Below are 23,827 nucleotides of genomic sequence, written 5' to 3' on the forward strand. Positions count from 1 at the left end.
GCCTTGGGAGGGTGGTGGGGGAGCGCCGGGCGAGGGGCTGCGGCGTTGTCGCCGAAACGCAGGCGGTAATTTTGAGGCCAGCGCTTTAAAACAAAAACAGAAGTAAACCCCAAAACAAATCGATTTTTTCACGTGGGATCAGTCCCCAGGACGCACGGGGGCTGGCAAATGATTGCAAACATGACGTGTTCGCCGCTTTGCGCACATTACGCATCCGCTGCCCATACTCGTAACAGGTATACCTAACGTAGCAACTGATGCGGGGTTTCGGGGGTAGGCGTGTTTCAGTGCAGAGGTTGCTGTGGCCTCTGCCTCCCTGCTGACGACGGTATGCCTTCCTCAACCGCCGGCGTGGCAGGACAGCATGGTGGGGGAACGCTGGCTGACCTGCGGCTTGGCACAGGGTATGTGGCAGGTGCTGCGGGGAGACATGCGACAGTTGTTCGGTGCCCAAGCACGCTGCCCTTGTGGGTGGCCGGGGTTTTTTCTGTGCGGTTGGACTGGTGGCACTTGTAACCTCCCAGCAGTGATAGAGGAGTTCCCCCCGCCGGGCAAGCCAAAGTGAGCTCCACGGTCTTTACCAGCAGCACAGACTTTGCAGTCAGTAATTGTGATTTGGGCAGCTGGCCTGGTGGAAAACGTCTGTCCTAGCTGGACGCAACACTGTTAGCAAAAAAAGGGAAAACAACAAAAAAAAAGTGCCCTCAAGTAGAGAACTACTATCCAGTCATTTCAAAAGATGGCTGAGAAAGGAAACAGACCTTTCTATGTAATAGTTCTTGCCTCTGAGGTACAAAGACAATGGCAGTTAAAGTGATAGAGTTTTCCAAAAGATATGCAATAGAAATACAATTAATTCTATGGAGCATGTGTTTTGTACCGGCTACCTGGTACACCATATCTTAATCTTCTGCTACATGGAAAAAATTAGTTATTTTAAAAAACTTTATTCTTTTGTTTCTGAATGATTAAATTCAGCAAATTGAACTCTCTTCAAAACAGTATGTGTCAAGTGAATAAAACAGTTACTTTCTTTTTTTAATCTAGGCTGTGTAATTCTGGATCTATATATCTTATATGAAATAGATCACTTTGACAAGGTGCATATGACCCAGCTGGTAGCCAGCAAGTGGCTGTCGCTTTTTTCCCGTGCAGAAGATGTGCCACAGGTGTCTGTCCTTAGAGTGGAGTGAGTGCTGGGCTCAGCTGGAGCAGATTAGCCTCTCAGCCCAAGAAACAGCGAGCTTTTAAAGATTTATCCTTACATTTAGGGTTGAATTTAGAGTTAGGTTCACTATGGCATAAAGAAAAAAAGTTACTGAAAGTGAATTTCTGGATTTTCTTTATTTGTTCTCCAACCAATGACTTACCTAAATTAGTTCTTGAGTATTTGTCAAAGAATGGGTCTGTCTTAAGCCCTGTGTTGTATGACTTATTTAAAAGCAGAATTTTTGCCTGAAAAACCCAGGAATAGAGTAAGATTTATGACTCTAATACTCTATTAACTATGTTCTAGAATGGATAAAAAGAGATTAGAAGTTCTTAAAAGCTGGAATTAAGATGAGGTATAATGTCTAAATACCTCTTCATTCTGGAGGTCTTTTCTTGCAGGAACACCAGCCTCAAAAAGAGGTGTGACTACTACACTGCTTGAATTGCAAGAGTGAGTTTTATTCAGATGTCTTGTTTGTTTGTTTGTTTGGGTTGTTTAGTGAGGTCTTTTGGGAGTACAGGTGCTTACACAGGATGAAATGAGACGTGTTTCTGTAGCTCTCAAGGAGGTATGTTATCTCTGTAAAGACTGGGATTTCAAAACCATCTCTTCTTGATGATTTCTATAGGCTAGCTCCATGTGATTTTCCCTTAAAATATTTTATGGTTTGGGTCCTTCTTTCGGGCACCGTTTTCTTCTTGCAGCTTTTGGTTTGGAGTGTAATTGTGAATAGCTGCAATGTATAACATCTAGTTCTAAGTGTTATTTACAGAGTCTAATATTTTGAACTCAATCTTGTTCTAACCTATGGGGCCTTTGTGTTACCTAACAGGTGTATATGCATCCTCACACACCAATATGTATATTAGCCTCTCAGAATGTATTTCTTTTGGATGTCTTTAATTTTAAAAGCTGTGATGAAGATCTCCAAAGCAGACATTTCCTATTCTGTGTTTCATCCTCTCTTTGTTTTAAAAATGTTTTAATACTTAAAAAGGGTAAATCTTACTGTATGGAATTCCCCTATACCATCAAATAGACTGTGGCTTAAGAGAAATTAAATTCTAAGAATACTAAGGAGAGGTAAATGGTGAGGAGCCGTTATTCCTATTAGTTTATTTGTTACTTACCAGAAGCAAACTTTGAACTTGAAGGTCTAGCTGGAGTATACTTGGAAACTAAGGTTGCATTCTAAGGCACTGGCTACAGTGTGCTGTTGAATGGAGAGAACCACAGCAAAGTCAACAAAACTTAAGTAGGTGCACTAAGTCAGCTAGTCCTAAGCTATTTTTGTAGTAACTTATTACAAGAACTGGTATAAAACATGACTGGATGCACTAGAAAAATCAAAGAGGAATGAACTGGTGACACCTTGTTAATCTTTATTTCTTTTTATCAGTAATTTACTTAATGTCACAGCAGCCAAAATTACTCTCTGTGATTGCACAAGACTGTTTAACCTCTCTTAGATTTTCCTTTTGTTTTCAGTTTAGACCTTGTCTCAGTACTATGTGGTATAAATGATGAGTTACTGCTCTAAAGTTCAGATTTATACTTAGGAAGTCTTCAGAGAACTTCGGTTTTACTGTTGCAAAGAATTTAAGTTATGCTGGTGCTAGACCTGACTGCATCTTTGTTACACGACCAAGATACTGATGCATAACACTGTGTTTAGAAGAACAGACACAATTCCTTGGAGCTTCCTGAAATAACCAGGAAAAATAAAAATTATCATAATCTGGAATAACCCTTCATTAACTGTTGCACCTTTCATTTGTCTTGGGCAGCCAGCCAAACCTGAAGTCAGTTTAGCATAACTTCCTCCTATTGAGTTCATTAAAAAACAAACAAACAAACAAACAAACCAACCCAAAGCTGTTTGGAATACAAGGATCCAAAAATGGGGCAGTTATAAGATATGTTACCATGAATTCCATTCATTCCACTGAATTCAGGTCTGAATTTGGCCTCATGCATGTCAACACTGGTAATAATCTGGAAAACATGTCCTTCCTATTCTGGAAGGAAGGAGAGCTGTTCCTTGAGTTTCCATGGGGGAACAATAGAGAGAAAAAAGTGAAAATATTAATCTGTCTGAGGCACTGTGACCTCTGTAATTCCTGTGTGTGAGGTATATGTACCCATTTGACCAATGTCTTTAACATTCCCCTTGGCACTCTTTGAAATCGTCTGTTACAAAACAGATGGTGCAGTAGTTACTTTTTGAAGGGCTAGAAGAGCATGACCACATCTGGAATTAATCTTTACCTCCCTAAACCAATATATCACCCAGTTTTAACAGTGCCTTCCAACATAAATGCATTGTACAAGCACAGAGAAAGAATACACAGCTTTAAGGCAGAGTGTAAGCAGTCTGAAACTGTAATTCATAGGCACACAACTCTTTCCGTTCAACTGTCTCATTGATGGGCAAGTCTTTTCTACAAGAATTTATTTTTATTTTCATTGCACAATAGCAGTAAGTGAAATACGTAACTTCTTAAATGAGATTTTTAAAAATCCATAAATTTTCAGGTTTTGTATAAAGTATTTTTCTTTTCTGTTGGCAGCTACAGTATTTCTAATAAGATGACCTCTTTCATACTGTCCTTTGCCCTAAATGGTAGCTAAAGGTTGTATTGAACCAGCATGCACACCAGCAGCATTCAGATAAAGCTAGCTATGGAGTTTTGGATGATCATTAAGCTGTATAACACATGGTCAGAAGAAGGATGGGAAAGGGCATTAGGTCACTCACTGGTAATGCAAAGGTAAAATCTGTGTCAGCAGTATTTGATGCCAAAGGAAAGCACAAGTTTCAGGCCACAGAACTTCATATTTTAAAGTGTCTGGTACTGAACTATCTGACTAATAGTTGATCTGGATAATCTAAATATTTTAAATATCAAATGTGTTGTCTGTCATTAGGGAGAAAAAATTGTAATGTCAAAAATGCATTAGTTCCTGCGAAGTCCCCAAATTTGTGTAACGAAGTAGTTGTAAGGGCAAAGAATTTTTAATGCTGTCAAATCTGTAAGTCATGTCTCTGATACTGTTTGAAAAGATAAAATTTCTCTCATCTGTAGTATTCTACTTGGCTTGTATGCTTTTCCATCCTTCTTTTGTAAATCACCTAGCACAGGGAGACATGAAACACCTGTAGGTAAATAACACAAGGTTAGGTTATATTCTCAGATTAAACCTGTGGCCCTCTAATTCTCAAAACGTGTAAAAACTTGAAACATTGCACAAGGTAAGAAACATTTCACAACATGGATTTGCTGAAGCCAGTGGAATTCAACAAGAGTTGCTCTGATCTGTGGGTGGCTGGTGAAAATAAAACCAACCTCTTTAACTACCAGTTCAGAATTTGGGTTTTGAGGTAGACACTTGTCATATCAGATTACAGATTGCAGCTACCCTACCTATCAATTAATTATTATCATTGTAGCTGCTTTGCTCAACTTGGAAATTGAAGTTTTGCTGAGGTTTTTGCAGTATTTCAGACCAGTACCTACTGCTGGGGGCACACACAGCACAATTGTGATAGGACATTCTGCAAATGGCAAACTAGCTTAGGTTTAGATTCCAGTAATCAGATGGTTAATTCTTTCAATATCTGTTAAAGTATTCTAGATTGTTTTGTCTTTGATCTTTTCCTTACTTTTAAGATGTAAAGATTATATAGCTGATTCTGAAGAATGCTGGGCTTGTATTTAAGCATCCTGATTAATTCTACACTTAAGAGTTTAGCATTTTTTAGTAGTAGAGTAAAAAATGCATACAGTTTTATAAACAGAGAGATAGTGGCACAAGACACATTAGGAGCAGATCAGCACTGACCCTAGTTGGGGGTTGGCTACAGCTTTCATCGTGCCATGTTCCCATACCTACTTCCTTGCCATCTACGTAGGACCTTTGCTGACAGTCTGCAAATACTCATCAACATCCAGTTAATATATAAAACTGAATCAGTATTCTTACTGGAAGTGTTGTATGCTTTTTCATTCACCTGTTTCATGTATTTCCAGGAAAATGTGGCTAGATCTTGACTGATAATGTCTTCCTCTGAGGTTGATCAAACTGGCATTATTTCCACCAGCCTATATACCCTGTACATATTTAACTCTTCTCTATGTTGGCTGACAACCGGAATGATTTCTATGTAAATAAGAAAGGAATTTTTTAAAGAAAAATTATACTCTGTTGAAATTTTTCCAAACGCTGGAAAAAATCTGTGTGACTAGTTCTGAAAGCCAGTCACCTGATAACTTTTACTTTTTAATATGAACCAACAGTTTTTCTAAGGGAGATAAATTGTGACTGTGCAGTTAAGAAAGACTTCAGTTTTGTACTTCAAATTTATATAAAGATCCATGCTATATCCTGGCATGCAAAGAGAAAATTCTGCTTAGAGCTAAGTAATGTGGGATTGCCTACATTACAAGTGAATGATGAATGCCTGCCTTAAACAAACTGTCCAACTTCTGTCTGCAAAGCTGACTTGCTAAAGTTTCTATGGCTTTGTTTTGACTAAAAGTCTCATTTTCTACTATATAGAAATAACAGCACACATATCCACATGAGGGCACCAGCTGACATCTTATTTTCAGACTGGTGTGTAATCTAGTTGTGAAATGAACATGTTGATCAACGTTCACTCAATCCTTATACTTACAGAGCTGGAGTAAAGTTTGAACTGTTACTTGTTACAGTTCCCAAATATTGTTTTATTCTTTTTCAATTCCTAAGGCAGCAATATTTTTACTTTCCCTAAACTCTGCATTCAGCAGAAATCTTGAAATAGACTTTAATCACATAGAGATATGGGGATGTTAATTTTTTAAAAGAAATAAAATTAAAACCCTTTTTTAACCTGGGTGTATCATGGAATGTAAGTGAACTCTCATTAAAATTGATAAAGTTTATTTCTTAGCTTTGAAAGGAGAACAAAATTCCCAATGTTTTAGCCTCATTTTTATTAAATCCACAAAAATACGCAGCCAACACCCATTCCATTTGTAGAAGTTATACAGTATTTAAAAAAAAAAAAAAAAAAAAAAAAAAACAAAACCAAAGAGTATTTGATATTCTACTCTGTGTTATGCTGAGGATTCAGAACCAAGACTGTCCATTTCCCTGCTGAACTCCAAGAACACTGAACAACATAAATACAGTACAGGAGCAATCACATTTCCTCTCCCAACTCCCAAAGCATCAGGCAATCAAAACTGCAGATGCTTGAGGCTTTCTGCAGGGGCCAGCAGGCTGCATGCTATAAGAAAGATATAACAATATATTAGCTAAATAAGGAAGGTTACCCAAGCAGACTGTAGGGCTATTTGACAGAGGTGACTACACACAACATGAAATTATGTAAAGGGTGTTCTTTGAAATCAGCTGGACAGCACCTTGAAGGAAAGAGAAACTTCTCAGGAACTTCTAAAACTCTTCAGAGGGTGCTCACAAAAGCTGTTTTAGCCTAGTGAGGCTAATCTCGCTACATTCTGAGAAGTAGAAGCCCATAGACTTTTCAAACAAGTGATTCAGAAGGACCAAACTAACTTCTCTTGCTTGCCCATGGCGAAAGTCTGTTTCATTGGAGTGGTCTGGAGAAGTTGGCCCTCAGGACTACTACTCTTGCCTGGTGACAGAGAAGCAAAATACCACTATTTAAAGATTAAAGATACCATGGTATAGTATGGTCCTCTGGAGTGGGGAAAGCCTAGAAAAATTTTTTCTCAGTAGAAAGCCACAAAGGTGGAAAAGTCAGAAAAGGTATCAAGCTGAGGACTATCCCCTCGGTCCTTATTGCAACACAGATACGTAGACAGAATTGTGTTTCATAGCATAAGAACAAACTTGAGCATTGAAACAGGCATTAAAAAATTGTGAAGATGTGAATCTGCTGGAGATCCTGATGGAAAATATTGACTTTAAAGAATCTTTAGGTTATTTTTTCTAAGAAAAATGGTAATTTGGAAGGACAGTATCCTCCATTTAGCACCGTAGTTTAGTCTTGCAAAAATTTGCAAAAGTACTCTAGGTCCAGAATCCTCAAGTGACTATTTTTGGGAAAGACAAGTTAGTATCTGTAAGATCCCTCCCACCATCACCTGTGCACTGGAAAAGAAAAGTTCTCCATGCAAGTGTTTCTTCTCAACTAAATATAAATTAGATGCATGCTGGAAAATGTTAAGGTATTTATGTATATGGACCTGTATTTTGGGATATTGTTTTGGCACCAGAGCTACACTAAGTGATTATTTCCTTTCTTGAGAAGCTACCAAGAGAAATGCAGGAGATGATTAATGGATGCTTGTTTGTTATAGGCCCCAGCAAGCATCTCTGGTATCTCTATATCAGGGCCATCTGTGGGGCATTATGATAGCTCTATGTCAGGGGAAAGGAGAAGGGGAATGAGAGTTGTTGTCTTGCATTGGGTTTTTTTTGAAAGCACTTCTAAGCAGAAGTAATAAGCAGAGCCAGTATGTGTTACCGGTGTTAGAATAAAAGAGCTTCTGCTTGATCTGTAAAGTACTTGTTCAGCTATCTAGAAGGCTGGATTAGGTGAATATATATTCATCAGCTGAAAAGCCTGATGCCTTGGAGACACCGGAAGATTTTTAAAGATGCTGGTTAGCTGATTTTAACATAGGTCAGACCTCAATTTAGCTCAACTTAGTTGGTAATATAGAAGAAAATAAAATTTCCATGTCCTGAGAGAATATGACAAAGCTAATGATGCATAACAGGGAACCTGAGACTTCAGCATCCACACTGAGACAACAGATAGAAAATGTAGCTTTGTTGATGAGTGAAAAACCCTGAGAGGGTCAGTATCTTAAGCACTGTAGGAGTGTTCATACCTGAGGGGAATTGTGAAGCTGATAACAGGTATGCCAGAATCCATTTGGTGCCTGTGAGTCACGGCCTCTTGAGTCTAAGTGGTACTGACAACTGAGGAGATTTTGAAGGCATTGCAGGAACTACAAGAACTAAGATGAAGATGGAAAATAAAAGACTATAAACTGAAGCTTTAGCACAGGGCGGTGTTGACACTGGCTAAAGTAGCAGTGATTTCTGTGTGAAACTTCTGAGCTAAGGTCTGTCGGAAAGGATGGGAATTGTTTGACCTAATTTTAGCTAGTTTATTTAATGAGCCTTAGTTTGTTGCCTAGGCTTTTCCTATAGTTAATGAAGAGGTAGATACATCTTCAGAAAGCAGTTCAGGTCTTTCACACTGGCGTAACTTTGATATTTATCCTGGGTAAGGTATCTGCTGTCTATAGGCGGCTGTGGAGCTTCACTGTCTATAGAAGGATCATCTGGGACTAGATTAGACACCTAACTTTTAGACAGCTAAAGTTAAGTGAAATAGTCCCATCAATTTGTAGGTGTTATTCTGCATTTTCAGCTCATGTCTGAATAATAATCACTTCTACGTGGCTTATAGCTCTAAATAAGAAGGTCTTAATAGTTGAACACTTTCTCATATTTAGTACATGGAGAACCAGATACTGAAAACTACAGCAAAATAATTAGACCAGTGTGGCACAGGAGAAAGCAGTGATGTAGATGAGCAATCCAGATGCATGGTCATGCATGTGTGAACAGAGAATGCAGGCTTTGAACACACAAGAGTCCTTGTACTGGCAAGTGGCAACTCTAGAAAAAATCCAGAAGTAACTGAAGAGTTCACGTGTGGTGTTTTCCTCACCAGTTCTCTCTTGCTGATAGGTATTCAGTGAGGGCATGGTTCCTCATGTATAATTAAGAGTTCTTCTTCCTCAACACTTCAGTTCACAAATAGAGTAAATTGGTTCAAATGGTCTGTTTCACAAACTGAATCTAAATGTATTAACAACACAAAAGTTGTGTGATATGAGCCCTAAAGTCTCCTAAAAGGCTTCTGTTTTTCCATTGCTGTATTTGGAATAATGCTATCCAATAATTAAAATTAACAGAAAAAAACCCCAACAATCTGTTTATTAAAAGAATAATCCTTCCATGAGCAGAAGCACTAACAAGTTTTCCGTGAATTAATTCAGATGACTTACCATGGAGATCAAGTAGTGGTGTGATTGGTAAAGATACTAAGGCAAACTGCAGTTATTGGAATTTTTTTCCAACTGCCAGATAAAGACAGACATTTGCTAGTATAAATGATATTTGAGTAGAATTATGGTGTTACTATTCTTCTTTTGTTGTTGCTTTTTTTTTATTTTTTTGTTTGGGGCACATCCCAGTTGTTTTTCCCCAGCACATTTCAGCCTCAAGGCAGTACTTTCACCTCCACTTCCATAGTTTGGACTTCCCCTGGCCACTTCAGATTTTTATTTTTAATAAATATTTATACAATTTTATTTAATAAATATATCTACCCACATCCAGGGAACTGCAAGCTCTTTTTCCAGGCAGCAGCAGGACCTGGACTTTCCCCTGGATGGTGTTTGCTCTGGAGGACAGAGATGACAGCAGCCCATTTTTCTCTGCTTTTGCAGTGAGTCTACATACACTGTAGAATGCTTCAGGAGTGTGGTAAAAGTGCTGCCCATTGCAGCCCAAGAGAAGCATACTCTATATTGAAGTACAGCAACATTTTGGGGCACTGGGAATTGCAAGTCTGAGTCTTTTAGAGAGCTGATGTCCATCAGTCAAATTCTGCAGAACTGGTACAAATGGAAAGTGAATATTAATTAAAATAAAGGAATGTCTCTTTGCCTTTCCATTTTAGGTGCAGGGGTAAAACCATTACTGAAATTCGGGTTTTCCTGGCTGGCCAGAATTTATAGCTAATCCCAAGAATAGTCTTGTCACTTCCTCTTAGGACTGTATATCTAAACAGTGAGAAGTAAAAATATCTGGAAAGTTTGAAGCATACCATATCTGCTTAATACATGCAGCATAGTATCTGCAGGATTGAGTTTCACACAGCTTTATGTGCTTTCTGCGGTGAGGACATTTACAGTCTCTTTTAAAGAATTTGCACATAGAAGTCTTATAAAAATCTGTAATACCCTTAAAGCATTGCAGATAACTGGTTAGTGATTACTCCTTTTTTGGTAATGAGCAGATACACTTCAATCAACCTGATACTAATTATTACTGGCCTTGTATTGAAAGGCTAACAAAAGCATCTGTTGCCATCGTATGTACATGTGTAGCATTTCTAATTCTGTAAGCACTTTCAGCTGGTGTAGCCAGCCTCACCATCAAATGTGGTAACTGCTGAAAGCTGTCTAGCCCCAGCCAAAAAAATCTTTGCAAAGAAAGTGTATCAGTTCACCATGCAGCTGCATGGACATTGATGCCAGCTTGGGAGAGAAGGTATGGGTGGGAACAAGCAGTGGGAAGGTGGGATCATTTATTTCAGCGGCAGTATGGGGTTTATGCCAAAATAAATTGTTCACGGGTCTACTCACTAAAGGTTCCCAATATAACAATGATATGTAAGTAGAAACTCACACTGATAAAGTCTTTTGTTAGTCATTCATTAATTTAAGAACAGAAAAGTGAACCCAGATTTCAGAATAACTTCTGATGTCCGATACTAGAATGTAATTGTTCCTTCAATATTAGATTAAAAAAGAAACGGTTTAAAATTTTGTGCATAAAGATGAGCATGCTGTTGTCAAAGAAATGAAGGTGCAAGTTAATGAAGTTGAGTGCATTTCATCTGCTGTCCATGCACATCATCAGCTGACCTATACAGCTGGGGTCAGGGTGCTGGTACCCCCAGATACAGGTCATGATTGTGGGCAGACCTAGAGGTGGTTCCTTGGAAGTAAAATTGTCCTATATTTTGTGAATAAGTCTAGACCCTGTGATTGGTGTATCAAATTGAAAACTCACAAGTGATTAGTTGAACTAAAGAAGTGTTTGAAGTTATGAGGAGAAATCTCTAGAATATCAAGTAAAGTCCTACCATTAAGTGAGGGCGTATGGATTACTCAACTAATCTGGAATAAAGCTTTCCCTGTAAAAGTAAACTCTCCAAAGTAGAAATTGATATGGAATTTCCTTTGGGCTCAGTACTCAGATCTCAGACCTGGGAAATGAATGTGATCTATAACAAACCTAATAGGGGCTCAGATGCTACACAGCCTCTTCCAGTAACCCCAAGGTAATAATTCTTTTCTTCAGTGCTTCTGTTGCTACTTTTCCTTTGGTAAAAGCATCTTGGGAAGGCTTCTCAGGACTGAGGAAAAATGCCTCTTTTTAGACCTCTCCTTTTGGATTCCCATCTCAGTTTCACACAGCTTCAGCATCAGTCCAATTTAAAATGGGTCGTGTCCGGTTTTAGCCTCTTTCTTACTAAGAATGAATGATGCACACACTCAGCCACACATAAATTTACATGGCTAGAGGGAGTCTGTAGCTTACAAGCGTATAGTAGATCTGAGATTTTGCTTCATTTTTTTTCCTTGGATTTGAACAGAGAGAGAATGGAGCTGTTTCTGATTTATTTTTCAAAAAGTTGTTGCTCAATGTAGTGATGCTTTTTCTCTGCAGCAAGATGAGTAGTTGTTGTTAGTTAAAAGAGTTAGTTTTACAATCTAGTGTACGTGTGACAAAGGATATTGAGTACGTGAGGAACTGTGGTTTGGGAATCACTTCTACTGTCTTGTCCTTTTTTTATTCTCTTGGTATGTGACAATCCTGGTTTGTAGACTCTCTTGGGATTTCAGAGATTGTGAAACTGAAGGTAACAGGGCCAGAATTAACTTTAAGTAATTACTGACCAGTCTCAAAAGCATTTATACCTCATGTGTACCTGTTTTAGCTTTTCACAATTCTCTTTGACCCAGCAGACATAAAGAAAACTTAATGCTTCATGCAAATTACAACACCACTTTAGCTGTACATGCAAGCTGTGAAGACTTTTCAGTTTGGCATTGCCTTTGTATGTTGCTGAACAGAGATCTGTCTTTTTGCCTCTTCCAACTGTGGATCCTTCTCTTTGGTCTCTTCAGGAGGCCAGGGCAAATCATAGCACATTGCTCTTGACAGCTCTGAAAGAAAATTCATGTCCTCACATTCAAAGACCAGTATTTGAAAGGACTGTATACAGATATGCCTGATATTACCAGCACAAGAATGAGATCAGCACTTTCAAGAGGTAGACCCTAAATTGAAAAGCAGAATATCCTTCTTTCAAAAACCTTGAATTACCACGGTTTCTACATATTAATCTTGGCACTTCTTCAGTTCTGTCTTGACCACTGTCAAAGATGTTTTATTGTTAAAAGCAGACTACTGGGATTTCAGAGACATTACTACAGTTTAGTAAATGCAGAGGGAAGTTGTCTCAGGTTTAACTATTAGAATATAAAGGGGGGAAATAATGTAAATTATCAAGAATGGATTGTACTTTATTCTGTAGGAACTGAAGTACTTCAAATAGAGTAACAATCTTTTAAACTACATAGTTCCCAGCGTATGAGCTTTCACAGTACTGCTACCCCAAAAGGAAACTTTAAATATGATTAAAATACATAAAATGATGCTATTAAGCATACTTTTTAAGACCAGTTTATATCCTGTTTTTGCCATGCAGACTAAAGCAGATTAGATCATCATAGCCTTAAAGCTTAAAAACATGTCAAGCTGGAAAGAGGGCATGACAGCTCAAAAGTCCCAAGCAGCAGAGCTTGTTAGCATTCATGGAGGGTCAGATCTGAGAGGTGTTCTAAGGAAAAACAAATCACTCCGATGCTTTTGGCCACACTATTAAGTAAAGCATATATATTCCTGCAGAAGAAACATAACACCACTCTGCAGGTGAGAAATCTGGATGGATATTCACTGTTGTGTGCTTGTCACTGACATCTGCTTCAAGACTCTCCCAGAACTTGCACACCTTGGTCATTGATGTGCTGGGAATTCACTTGTCTTTCCTGAAGCAGGTGATGACTGTGGAGCTCCCCAGGTTTATTTCACAGGTCACTAGAATACCTCTGGTGGAACAGACAAATTTGCAGAGAAAATTTGACAGGACAATAGTAGATGTCAATAATATGTAATTATACATATTATGTATTTTGTAACTATTTCAAGTTCAGTGCCTTACCTTGCTAAAATTTGCAACTGGGTCATTCTTATACCACTTGCTTTTAACTGTTGGCATGTAACAACAGTATAGGCCCTTACATTAGTATTACACTTAATCATGGGGAAAGAACAGGATAGTTGCTGTAAACAGTCTTGGGAAATAGGGATCAGTGACAGAATTTATTTAAACTGACCGTGACAATGAAGTGGTCTCATCACAGGGCTCTTCAGCCAGGGCCCATTAAAATAATCATTTATGATTTTGAGACACTGAAACTTTGTCAGCCTTGATACAGAGTGAACTGCCAGGAGTGTAGTTGTAGATATCAATGATGTCTACTTTTGAGGTTTGTTGCCTTAATTCCAATACACAACACTGTGTAAACCACAAAACTGTAGGTTACTCTGCAACAGAATTATACAAAGAAAACAAAAATCTTAGTAGCTTCATTATCTGCCCCTTTTATTTTAATTTTGCTCTGGCATTTCTGGAGTTTCCAGCTACATACCTCTGAATCGGTTCAAGATAACTGGACACCTGCTATTGCTCTGGGAATTACCCCTTGAAGATGCGAAGGGAAATATTTTCAGAGCGGGATGGGGCAAGCACTGGAACAGATTGCCCAGAAGGGATGTGGAGTCTCCATTCAAAACTCAACAGAGCAAGGCACTGAGCAGCCTGACATGATGTTGAAAGTAGTTCTGCTCTGAGCAAGTGTTCAGACTGGATGATGTCCCAAGCTCCCTTCCAGTGTCAGTTCTTCTATGAGCCCATTACTTTGAGCACTTCCACAGAAAGTGCTAATTTCTTCAACTCTTGCACTTCACTTCTCAATGGATCCCTGTGCTCAGGACCACACATGTTCTGGCTACTCAAACTCGTTAGCCCATAAATGGGCCCTTGTTAATCAGTGAAATAAAATAACTGACTGTGGAGGAGAAAATGAGAGAGCCAGATGATTTTTACAAATTAAATGGATATTTAAGAAATGGGACACTTTTCTTAGGATCTTAGGTAAGAACTGAATAATCTTGGTCACCAATAATAGAAAGTGAATTTCTTTTTACAATAACTACCTTTGTGGCAGCCTAACACCATTTTCTTGAATGGGGTTAAAGCTGATCTACATACTCTTGTGATCAGAACTAGGTCATTTTTTCTTAATAGCCTGGATGCGAAAATACTTCTGTGTGCTCGCTGTTTTGACTGCAGTTTCACATGGTCAGCGGTATTAATGTTTGCAGTCAGCTCTAAGACAGAAAAAACCCATAAAGTTCATGTTTTTCTTCAGCTGAGGCATGGTCTAGATTTTTGCTTTCTGTCCAGGTATTGAAATTGGACCACAAAATGCTGATCCACAGCTGGAACTAGCCCAACATTCAGGGCTCTTCCTACCTGGATTTTTTCTCAACCCATTAGTTTGCAAACTGTTCAGTTGCAGAAAATGTCATTATTTGTGTGTCTTTCTCAGAGAGCAGGAGACCTGCTTACACTAACTGACCCATTTCTGTGGGTTTCTTTCAGACCTCTCAACATTTGTTTCTTGCTGGCTTAGTCTCTGGGCATGTAAGAAACAAAGAGCGGCACGTTTTTTGCCTGTAGCACTGAGCAGCACTGTGGCTTCTCTGGTTACCGTATGTCCCAACATGAAAATGCATGGTGCCAGCTCATGCAACAACATGCGCTATACTACTGGCTGAATAGAAGTGACACACAGGATTCAGCTGCATCACTTTCTTGCCTGCAGGTCTACACTTTTTCCTCTCATTCTTCCTCAGTTTTGTGCATGTAGAGTTAAGGTTTGTGGGGCATGAGCTGACTACAAAGGTCTGATTCTCCCAGTTTAATGGAGCTACTTAAATTAGTAGAAAGTTTACCCTAGACTACCTTAACAATCTGTTAAGAGAGACATTTTTTGGGAGGGCTTTGGGAGAGGGGCGGGACACCGATGGGTTAGAGGTGAGCTGAATAACACTCTGGAAAGATTTTCCCTTCTCTTTCAAGAGGGAGCTAACAATTAATACATTCCTGATTAAGGTACCTGGCCAGCTACCTGGAATTAGGTGAGATGAAACCAGCCAGAGTACAAATACTAACAAGGCCAGCCCTAATACCAGACTGTGCAAGCAACAGTCTTACTTTCCTAGCAGCCCCTCAGACCTGCCCTGTTTAACATTTCTTCGCTCCTTCAATTATCGTATGCCAATGGCACAGTCCTTACTAGAAATGTGTGGATTCCTATACCACAATAATTAATTTTTCTTTTATAGAGGGCTTGGCAACAGCAAGTTATTTGGCATGTCCCAAGGTCCATGTCTGCCTGCAAGCAAGTGCCACAGGCCAGAGAGGATGGGAGCAGAGGCGTGGAGTGGATTTGGAAGGCAGAACAGCAGTAGGTAGAGGGGAAAGAAAATGAAGTGCTGAGCTGAGGAGATGGAAGACAGGAAGATGAAGAGAGGAACATTAGGGGATGATAGTCTTGGGTTAGGAGAATATGCATCTGGGCTTTTGGGAGGAATGTAGAACCCCTAAATCCTGACAGAGGCTAGAGCCAAGTGAGATCTGACTTAGTGCAAAAAACTGTTCGGCACATCACCCTGTGCTCCAGCCCTTCCACCCTGTTACACAATGTAGTCCAGCAGTATCTTAGAAATTACCCATGACATTCAGATCCTGATTTGGATTTGATCCCGCCACCCCCAAAAACTGAGTGATAATCTAATTTAGAAGTACAGAAAAGGTAAAATATGAAGAAGCTAAAAAGAAGGAAGAAATGCAAAGTTGGCTAAAGAAGAAAGGGGAATTACAGCTACTGTGCCTCAGATTTTGTAGGATTTTCCTCTCTTGGTTAAGTATTTACAGATATGTGCCTAGCTGTCATTTTGTCAATATTTAATAATTATCCTCTAGTCAATACCAGGTGCATCTTGCTAGCTTCCCACACTTTCAGGGTCAAAGAGAGCTTTCCCTAGCTCCTGTGAGATTTATCAGGTGTTACCTATGTTTTTGTAGGAAGACTTCAGTCTGCTACAAAGCAAGTCCTACAGTGGTTTGAGACTCTCTCTGTTCCACTGAAGCTTGTGTGTGTGAATAACTGCAGTGGATCTGGTGCACTCCTTTCAATTGCTGAGCCCACATTTGAAGCCATCTTGTATCTCATTAGACACAGACAGCATCTTCTAGCATTTTAAATTCCAGTGTTTTCTAGAAGACATTTTGTTTCATCTATAAAATACCATGAAATTAATATTCTGGCTTTATGTGCCAGACTGGCTAATCGAAGAAGGAATGGGGTCTAGCAATAATGTTTAGGTTTTTGTCTTAGAGGTTTCCTAGTTTGTCTCCAACCATCTATTTTCGGCTGTGATTATTCTGCTATTAACCATGTTATGATACCAGATTAATTTTATAAATATGCAGCTAGAGGTGGGCCCAGTACAGCCTGAACGTTTGTATGTACATCTGTGTGTTTATTTTTGCCTGTGTGTATGAGGCTTATTTCCAAGGAATCCAAACCTGGATCCAAATCCGAAGTCCTCAGATGGTCCCTGTCGCTGCAGAAGGCTAAACCAAAACAGCTGAGAAAAACTTTGAAGTAATTTAGATTCTAAATTGTGGTCCAAATGTCTTGAATTCCTCTCCTTGTCCCAACCCTTTAATCTAGATTAAAGATAAGATTTTGGGAGCACAGGAAAAAGAAAAGAGAATATCAACAGTTGATATTAATTGCCCTCTATCAATCCCTGAAGAGTTCTTAAAATATTTAGACAATCTGATGTGAGTACCAACATTAATAAAGTAAATGTGAGAAAGAAAAAAAAGCCAGTAATTACAGCAGAGTTTAAACATTATATCTGATAAGTAACAAAGATCTCTAACAGATAAAAAAGATAAAACAGAAAGTATAGTAAAGAAAAAAAAAAAAATCAAAGCATTGTCCTCAATGCCATAGGGGTCACATGAATTAAATAACTCTAATGTCTTTCCAGAAAGAAAACATCATTAAAAGCCTGGAAGAACTAAGTTCTGAATTAATTCTTCATCAACTTTCAAAGCACTTCCCCCTCCCTTCCATCCTGGCATTTTTTCCTAAGGCCTCTTGCTTGACCCATAAAAACCATGTTGTCATAAACAAAAAATAAATTTCAGACCATTAATGAAGATTAAAACTTTGTAAGAAGTAGCATGGAGTAATCAAGCCTTAAGCCAAGAGTACATTCAAGGTCTGAAAGAGGCTCTATAAATACGAATATATGGAATTTATTGATTTTGTTATTGCTGTTATACACTGTGTTTGCTAGTCAGTTATAGTTATTAACTGTCAGTTACTAGCAGATTTATTTGATCTAAAGTTAAAAAACCTGTTAATACTTTATGGAAGATTTGCAAATGAGTAGAACCCAAATTTTTACCAAAAAGATCCCAGTCAGTTATTCGGAAAATAAAGTGTGTCACACATGATTCTCCTTTTACTGGTCTTGAAAGGACAGATGTCTTAAACCACCTTTATTCCCCTCAACCAAGGCATTGGGGCAGGCGTCCTCTGCCCACCACTCCCTTCTCTCTCTTGCTGAAACCTCCTCACCTTCTTCCTTATTGCCTTACATCTGCTCATCTTCTTCTTTTTCATTTGTCATTTCTAACAAAGTGAAGCAGTGGAGTTTAATATACTTTGTTCTAGGGTAGCGAATATGTTTTTTTCTGGTTTTACTTGCATTTACTTAGAAGAAATTACATTTCAGTGCAGCCCTACAATATTTTCATTAAGATGAAACACTGGGGACATTTCTATTGAGTTGAAGGATGTGTCACAATCTTAAGAGTGTTTCTCATGTGGTTCTTCAGTGACATATATTTTTTTGCTCTAAAAAAAAATCCACAACAAAGGAAATTGGCCTGGGGAAAATGCCACTGAGATACTGTTAAGAAGTCTGACTTAAAGCCAAGTAGCATATGCAGAGCGAATGCTCAGTCCACCCATTGTGCTAACAGCCACAGGGGGCTGAGAATAATACCCTATGAGATTTTAACAAAAGTGTGGTATAAATGTTCTGGTATAGCTGCCTCTGTTTCTGAAATCAGAAACTTCAGTTTTTAATCTAACTTTTACTATGTTACTTTAACATAGGTTTTCTATGTTAACACTGCATTATTATGCATTTAAAGAAGAGCTTCAAAGAGAATGCAGCCTGCCCCTTGGCATACACCAACATTAACAACTTTAACCTGGGTACCACTCTTATTCCAATGCGGGTGATGAGCTGGTGCTCAGGGGTCTGCAGCTGCAGAGGTTATGGCCATGGTGCATTACTAGCTAGTCCTTTCCCCAGAAAGCAGCCTGTGAAGAGCTATTTCAGTCTGCTCTAATTTTGAGCATTTCTTGGACTGTTTTAAGTTGCACTAAGGAGAGACTGCTTTCAGGCATAGGCCAGAATTAGGAAGGTGAAGAGGAGAATCACATTTGTTCAGTTTTAACTCCCCTGTGGCCAGAACAGCGTGATTTACCAGAGAATCTGATCCATCTCTGAGTTCTTCTTTTCCTTTCAGTTAAAATAAGGAAAAAATGTAGGGTCACCTGATAGCTTAGAAGCATGGAAGCGCAAAGCAAAGAGGCGAGAGCATGCTGTGCTAGCTGCTCGCCCATGAAACACACCCTTTAATGGGCAGAGACCTGGTATAATCACTGCCTCCTCACATCATTAGGGTGGCCAAAGCAGAAGGTGGTTCCCAAAGAAGCACAGCCCTGGTCTTTGCTGGTGGCAGTACAGCAATGCACTGCCTCTCAGGGCTTGGAACAAATCAGTTGTTCATCTTTAAGGAAAGGAAAGTTTATTAGCTAGAATATTAACTACAACCTTCAAACCAAAACTTCTTATTATATTGTCACAGAATGCCTGTAGATTTATGATGCCTTGGGAATACAGTAAATTAATCATAGTAGTACTTACTTGTTTGTGTAAAGATTTGCAAAACAAGTAATAAAGTGTTTATATGATTTTGATTTTTTTACTTGGAAATCCATTAGGTCTTGTTCTGGGTCTAGTTTCCTTCTTTAAAATGAGCTGTTCTGGAATACATCTAGGAATCCAAGTGTTGGTTAAATATGGTTAGGATTTCAGGAGTCACAGTCACAAGTCTTATCAAAAATCATTCAGATCCTAAGTTTGATCTTCATTGTATTTGTTCTTTAACTGCAACAGTCTTCCATAAATTTTACAAAAACTACATGATACAATTTATAACATTACAAAGAACTAGCTGGGGAAGAAAGAGAGGATTATTAAAGGTAATAGGCACTGACTTTCCAGTAAAATAAATGGAAATAACAACTGGTTTTATTTTATCTCTTAAAGTAATGAATAATTGAATAGAAGCTTTCCGTTTAAGAGGACTCAGATGTTTTTTATTAGGACTGATAAAAAGCTTAACAAACTGTTTCAGAATTTGCCAAATTGCATCCATCTGCATAAACTAATAAAATATAAATTATAATTTCCAGTAGTTCTGAAAAGGTATTAATTAAAAAGTTGATATATTAAGCATTCTTCACAATCTAATTCAATTCTTATCATTCATCTAGACTGTACACTAGAAAACACAGTGGTTTATACCTAACACACGCTGAAACCTCAGATATCCCTACATGCTTTAGCAATGCCAGCCTGAGCTCCTGGGGACTTCTATGCTATCTGCATGCTACATTGCCTCTTGAAGGAGTCTGTTTTCTCAATTGATGACATTGCACAGCTTTTATTTTTGGCAAGGATTTTTCAGTAGAGTGACATGATGTGAAATAGAATAACCTGATGAAATACAATAAGTTAACAATAGTGTTGTACACAGAGCACCTTTCATCATGACAGATCCCAAATCGTTTCACAGACTGTACATATAAAAATAATTCTTCACCCAGAACTGAAATGCAGTTACTGCTGGAGAAGAATAGGGTAACCGTACCATGCCAGGAATAACAGCTTTTTTGTGTAAGGGAAGTTAAGAAAAATGTCTTCATATGAAACAATAAAATAATGGGAATATTTAGGGAGGCCGGATCTAATTACTAGCATTGCATGTTTAAAGGATTTCTTGTAAATACATGAATCAGTAATAGGAATATGGGTATCCATAAATATTTCATTTGCCACAAGTTCTTATGACTTCATTTTGCCTTTTCTCAGAAGCAACACCTTAAGCAGCAGGAAAGAAAAAAATAAAAAATCTGTTTAAGGATTGTTTCAAAATTTACTCAAAGGAGAAAATGCCATTTAGTTACTAAAATCTATTTAAAAAATGCTCAGATTTTCTCCCAAAGTACTGGACAATTCTAACTCTTCCATCTAATGTAATTCAAACAAAAAGGCACTTTGAGTATGTCCAGGTAGAATCCTGTAATATCAGAATCTGAGTCAGGGTGTCATTCAGTGCAATAAAATGCTGGCAGTGGCAAGACTGTTATTACATTTACTTTCGGTGGTTTGCAATACATATGCATACGTGGGTACTAGGAATGTCGGAGCCAATAGAATTGTGAGCTGTAAGCATTTATAGTATGGATTTATCACTCTTGATTGTAAAAACACGGTTAAGTTGCCGTAAGTCATCCAAGTCATGGTAATTGACTGTGTATCTTCTCCCAGCCTTTACTAGTTACAAAGTCGTTGAAAAAAACTTCAACTTTTTCCTTTGGAGGTTAGATCTGTTTGCTGTGGGCTAACAGTGCTCCCCATCGGTGGTCTTGTTTGATGTACTGCACACTTTGCAGCCTGATCATGTGATCATGTTGCAAAGAATTACTGAAAAATAAAAATTATTCTTTTGGGATAGTTAGGGAGAGATGGAGGGACCATACTTAATGCAGCATATAAATCAGCATCAGTGATTTGTATGATACTGTATATGGAGTAAATCTAGCCAGATATGAGAGTGTAATTTGTTCATTGCTTCTTGAAAAATTGGGAAATTTTTGTAAATTGACCAGGAAGTGAATAAGCATGTGATCAGTGCATTCATTACCTGAAGGGTTATAAATGAAGAGTAACAATTAATGGCAGTAGGTTAAGCTGACAGTTAATTATCCATACAGTGTCACAGAGATTAGTCTCATTGCATGTCAATATTTATTCAGTGGGAAAGGATAGAAAAACTACAGTAATTAAGTCTGGGAAGTGAAATAAACATGAAGGACACCACGAGTAATAATCAAGTCCAAGCTGAGAGGTAAGGAATATGGGTTGGAAGTGTTAAACTCTGATTCAGCCTGAAAAAATGCAACCTAATATAACTAGAGAATCTAGAATTTCTGGAAATTAGCAAAACTGAAAGGTAGTAACAATGGACAGCAGTTTAGATATGTGTAATGTGATCTAGAGCCTAAAAAGTATGTTTCAGGGCTGGACTCGTAGGGGAATAACAGAAGCCAGTAAGGGGCAGCAGGGGCTGAGTTACAAGTCAAGTTGAAAAACTAAACCTATCTGCAGCTCTGACAGGAGAGCTGACTGTGCTGGGTAATAGCCATGTAGCGCTCTTAAGTTTGATATGATCTGAAAAGTGAGAAGCATCACTTCTGTGAATTTTTGTGCACTGCTATAAAGAAATTCTCCTATCCCCTCTCTCCTTGAGGCCTCACTTAAATTTCTGTCTCACTAACATCACAGAAGTTACCTTCACATTATGATTGTAAACCTATTCCCCTTATCTCAGATTTCACTTTCCAGCTCCTTCCAATCTTCATTTCTGGGAAAAAGCCCTATAGACTGTAAAAAAGGAAATACATCTTTTTCATAGAATTTTTGCCAACTACACAGAATTCTCCAGCTTGAAAAAGCTCCCAGCAAAGACAATACTGGGGGGGAAACATGATGTAATTAAGGTTTTAGTCTGTGATCAGGAAGGCTTCAATTCATACCCTACTCAAGCCCAGATCACCTATTTGATTCCAGTGTTGTTCTGGCTCTCATTCCTCATCCTTAAAATGGATTTAATAGTCCCTCTCTACATCACAGAGGTCTTGTGAGAATAAATATGCTACAGATGGTAAAGTACTCAGAGTCCTGAGGGCCAGAGGAAATCAAAAGTTATATCCATGTATCTGTCTTTGGAACTATTTGAAATTGAATGGACAAAGCTTTCAGAGAACATGCTAGAGACAATTGCCTAACTTACAGCACATATTTTATTCAATGAATTAAATTTCCATTATGCTTATGAATTGTCCATGAGTGGTTTGGGAACACAAGAATTCCCACCCCACCAGGAAGAGAGTTTAATAGAAGGCAGGCATTGTGGCACTGCAGCAGGAAGAGCAGTGCAGAGCACAGCCTCCCCCAGAACCAGCCGCCCAGCTTTCCCCTGCTTGCACAAGACTGACTTCCACAGTTAGTGGTTTTTGCACATATATGTTGTTCCATTGACTGCATATAGAGTTCAACCCCAAATGTCATTTCCTGCAATGTTTTCTCTTTTTTTTTTTTTTTTTTTTTTTTTTATTTATTTTTAGGTGTCTTCAGGTATGCCCTGAGGCTTACAAGAGAGTTGAAGATCCCAGTGGGAACAACAGGATATTTGCCTCAGAAGAGAAACCAAATGAGCCCATTACCATCAAGCTGTTGCAAACATGGATGGAATTTAATGAATGTGTCATCCTACAATGAGAAGCATCTCAGCGTCAGCCAGCCTACCTAATGTATTTTATCAGGGATGTTCTGTGTGGGGTAGTGCTTATCCATATGTTAGTACATTTATAAACTTGACCTATTTTCTGAGACTAGGCAGGATCTGTGTTTGAGTAGATTTGGGGCTTGGTGCAAATATTTACAAATATTTACAAACAGGGCCTTGCTTTTTACCAGTGAATGCTATGTCTGCATTTCTAATCTGGAGCTTCTTTTTTCAGTAATAGACTTTCTATCTTTTCAACACTCTGGTTTGACCAAAAGGCATTTTTTTCTTGATTAAATCTGTTTTCTTTAAACCAGCTTTTCATCAGGAAAAGACTCATTCATACTCAAGATCACTTTCTTGTTGCAAAAAGCTGCTAGTTGACCTTATCAACACGCTTATTGTTATTAACTAATTCTTACAACAAGCTTTAAGATCATTATCCTCTTACTGAGTGGTTAGGATGTGGAAGCAAAGACAGACAGAATATGTGATATTCCTCCAGGCCACAAATCATTAGCAGAAGGCAGATTAAAAATCCTGATTCCTTGTCTGGTATTTAGATGATGCCTTTTTCTTGCTAACTTACCCTGTTGTTCAGTGTGCTAATGCAATACAGTGTTTCTTACATCACTTGAGTTTTGGTCCACTGTTTCAGAGAAACCTAACAACTACAATAATAATGGCTGAACCCTCTTGTTTTTTGTGCAGAGGCCAAGAGCAGAACTGAAAGAGAGCTAAGCACAGCCCTGGGAGAGAGCATGGTTTTGATCCTCTGTAAGGTGAAGTTGCCCAAACAGATCACTAGGCAGTAGCTAACTAAGCTTTTCCAGCTTACTGGAAAAGAAACCATCACAGTTGTTTCAGAAACACAATAAATCTGTCTTATTTTACAGAAATAA

The 23,827-nt window shown here is 38.5% G+C and overlaps 1 long non-coding RNA gene across 2 annotated transcripts; it reads left to right on the forward strand.

Annotated features, from left to right (window-relative positions):
* Nucleotides 1–40: 40 nt before the first annotated feature.
* Nucleotides 41–23,558, forward strand: LOC116965513. Of its 2 annotated transcripts, none has more exons than XR_004409415.2 (2): nucleotides 41–236; nucleotides 22,765–23,558. It is a non-coding gene; the product is annotated as an uncharacterized LOC116965513 (long non-coding RNA). The 2 variants fall into 2 exon arrangements; XR_004409416.1 differs by lacking the exon at nucleotides 41–236 and adding an exon at nucleotides 247–404.
* The last annotated feature ends 269 nt before the right edge of the window (nucleotides 23,559–23,827 follow it).

This window comes from Tyto alba, unplaced genomic scaffold (genome assembly GCF_018691265.1).
Source record: "Tyto alba isolate M040663 unplaced genomic scaffold, T.alba_DEE_v4.0 Super-Scaffold_42, whole genome shotgun sequence".
Taxonomy (NCBI): Eukaryota; Metazoa; Chordata; class Aves; order Strigiformes; family Tytonidae; genus Tyto; species Tyto alba.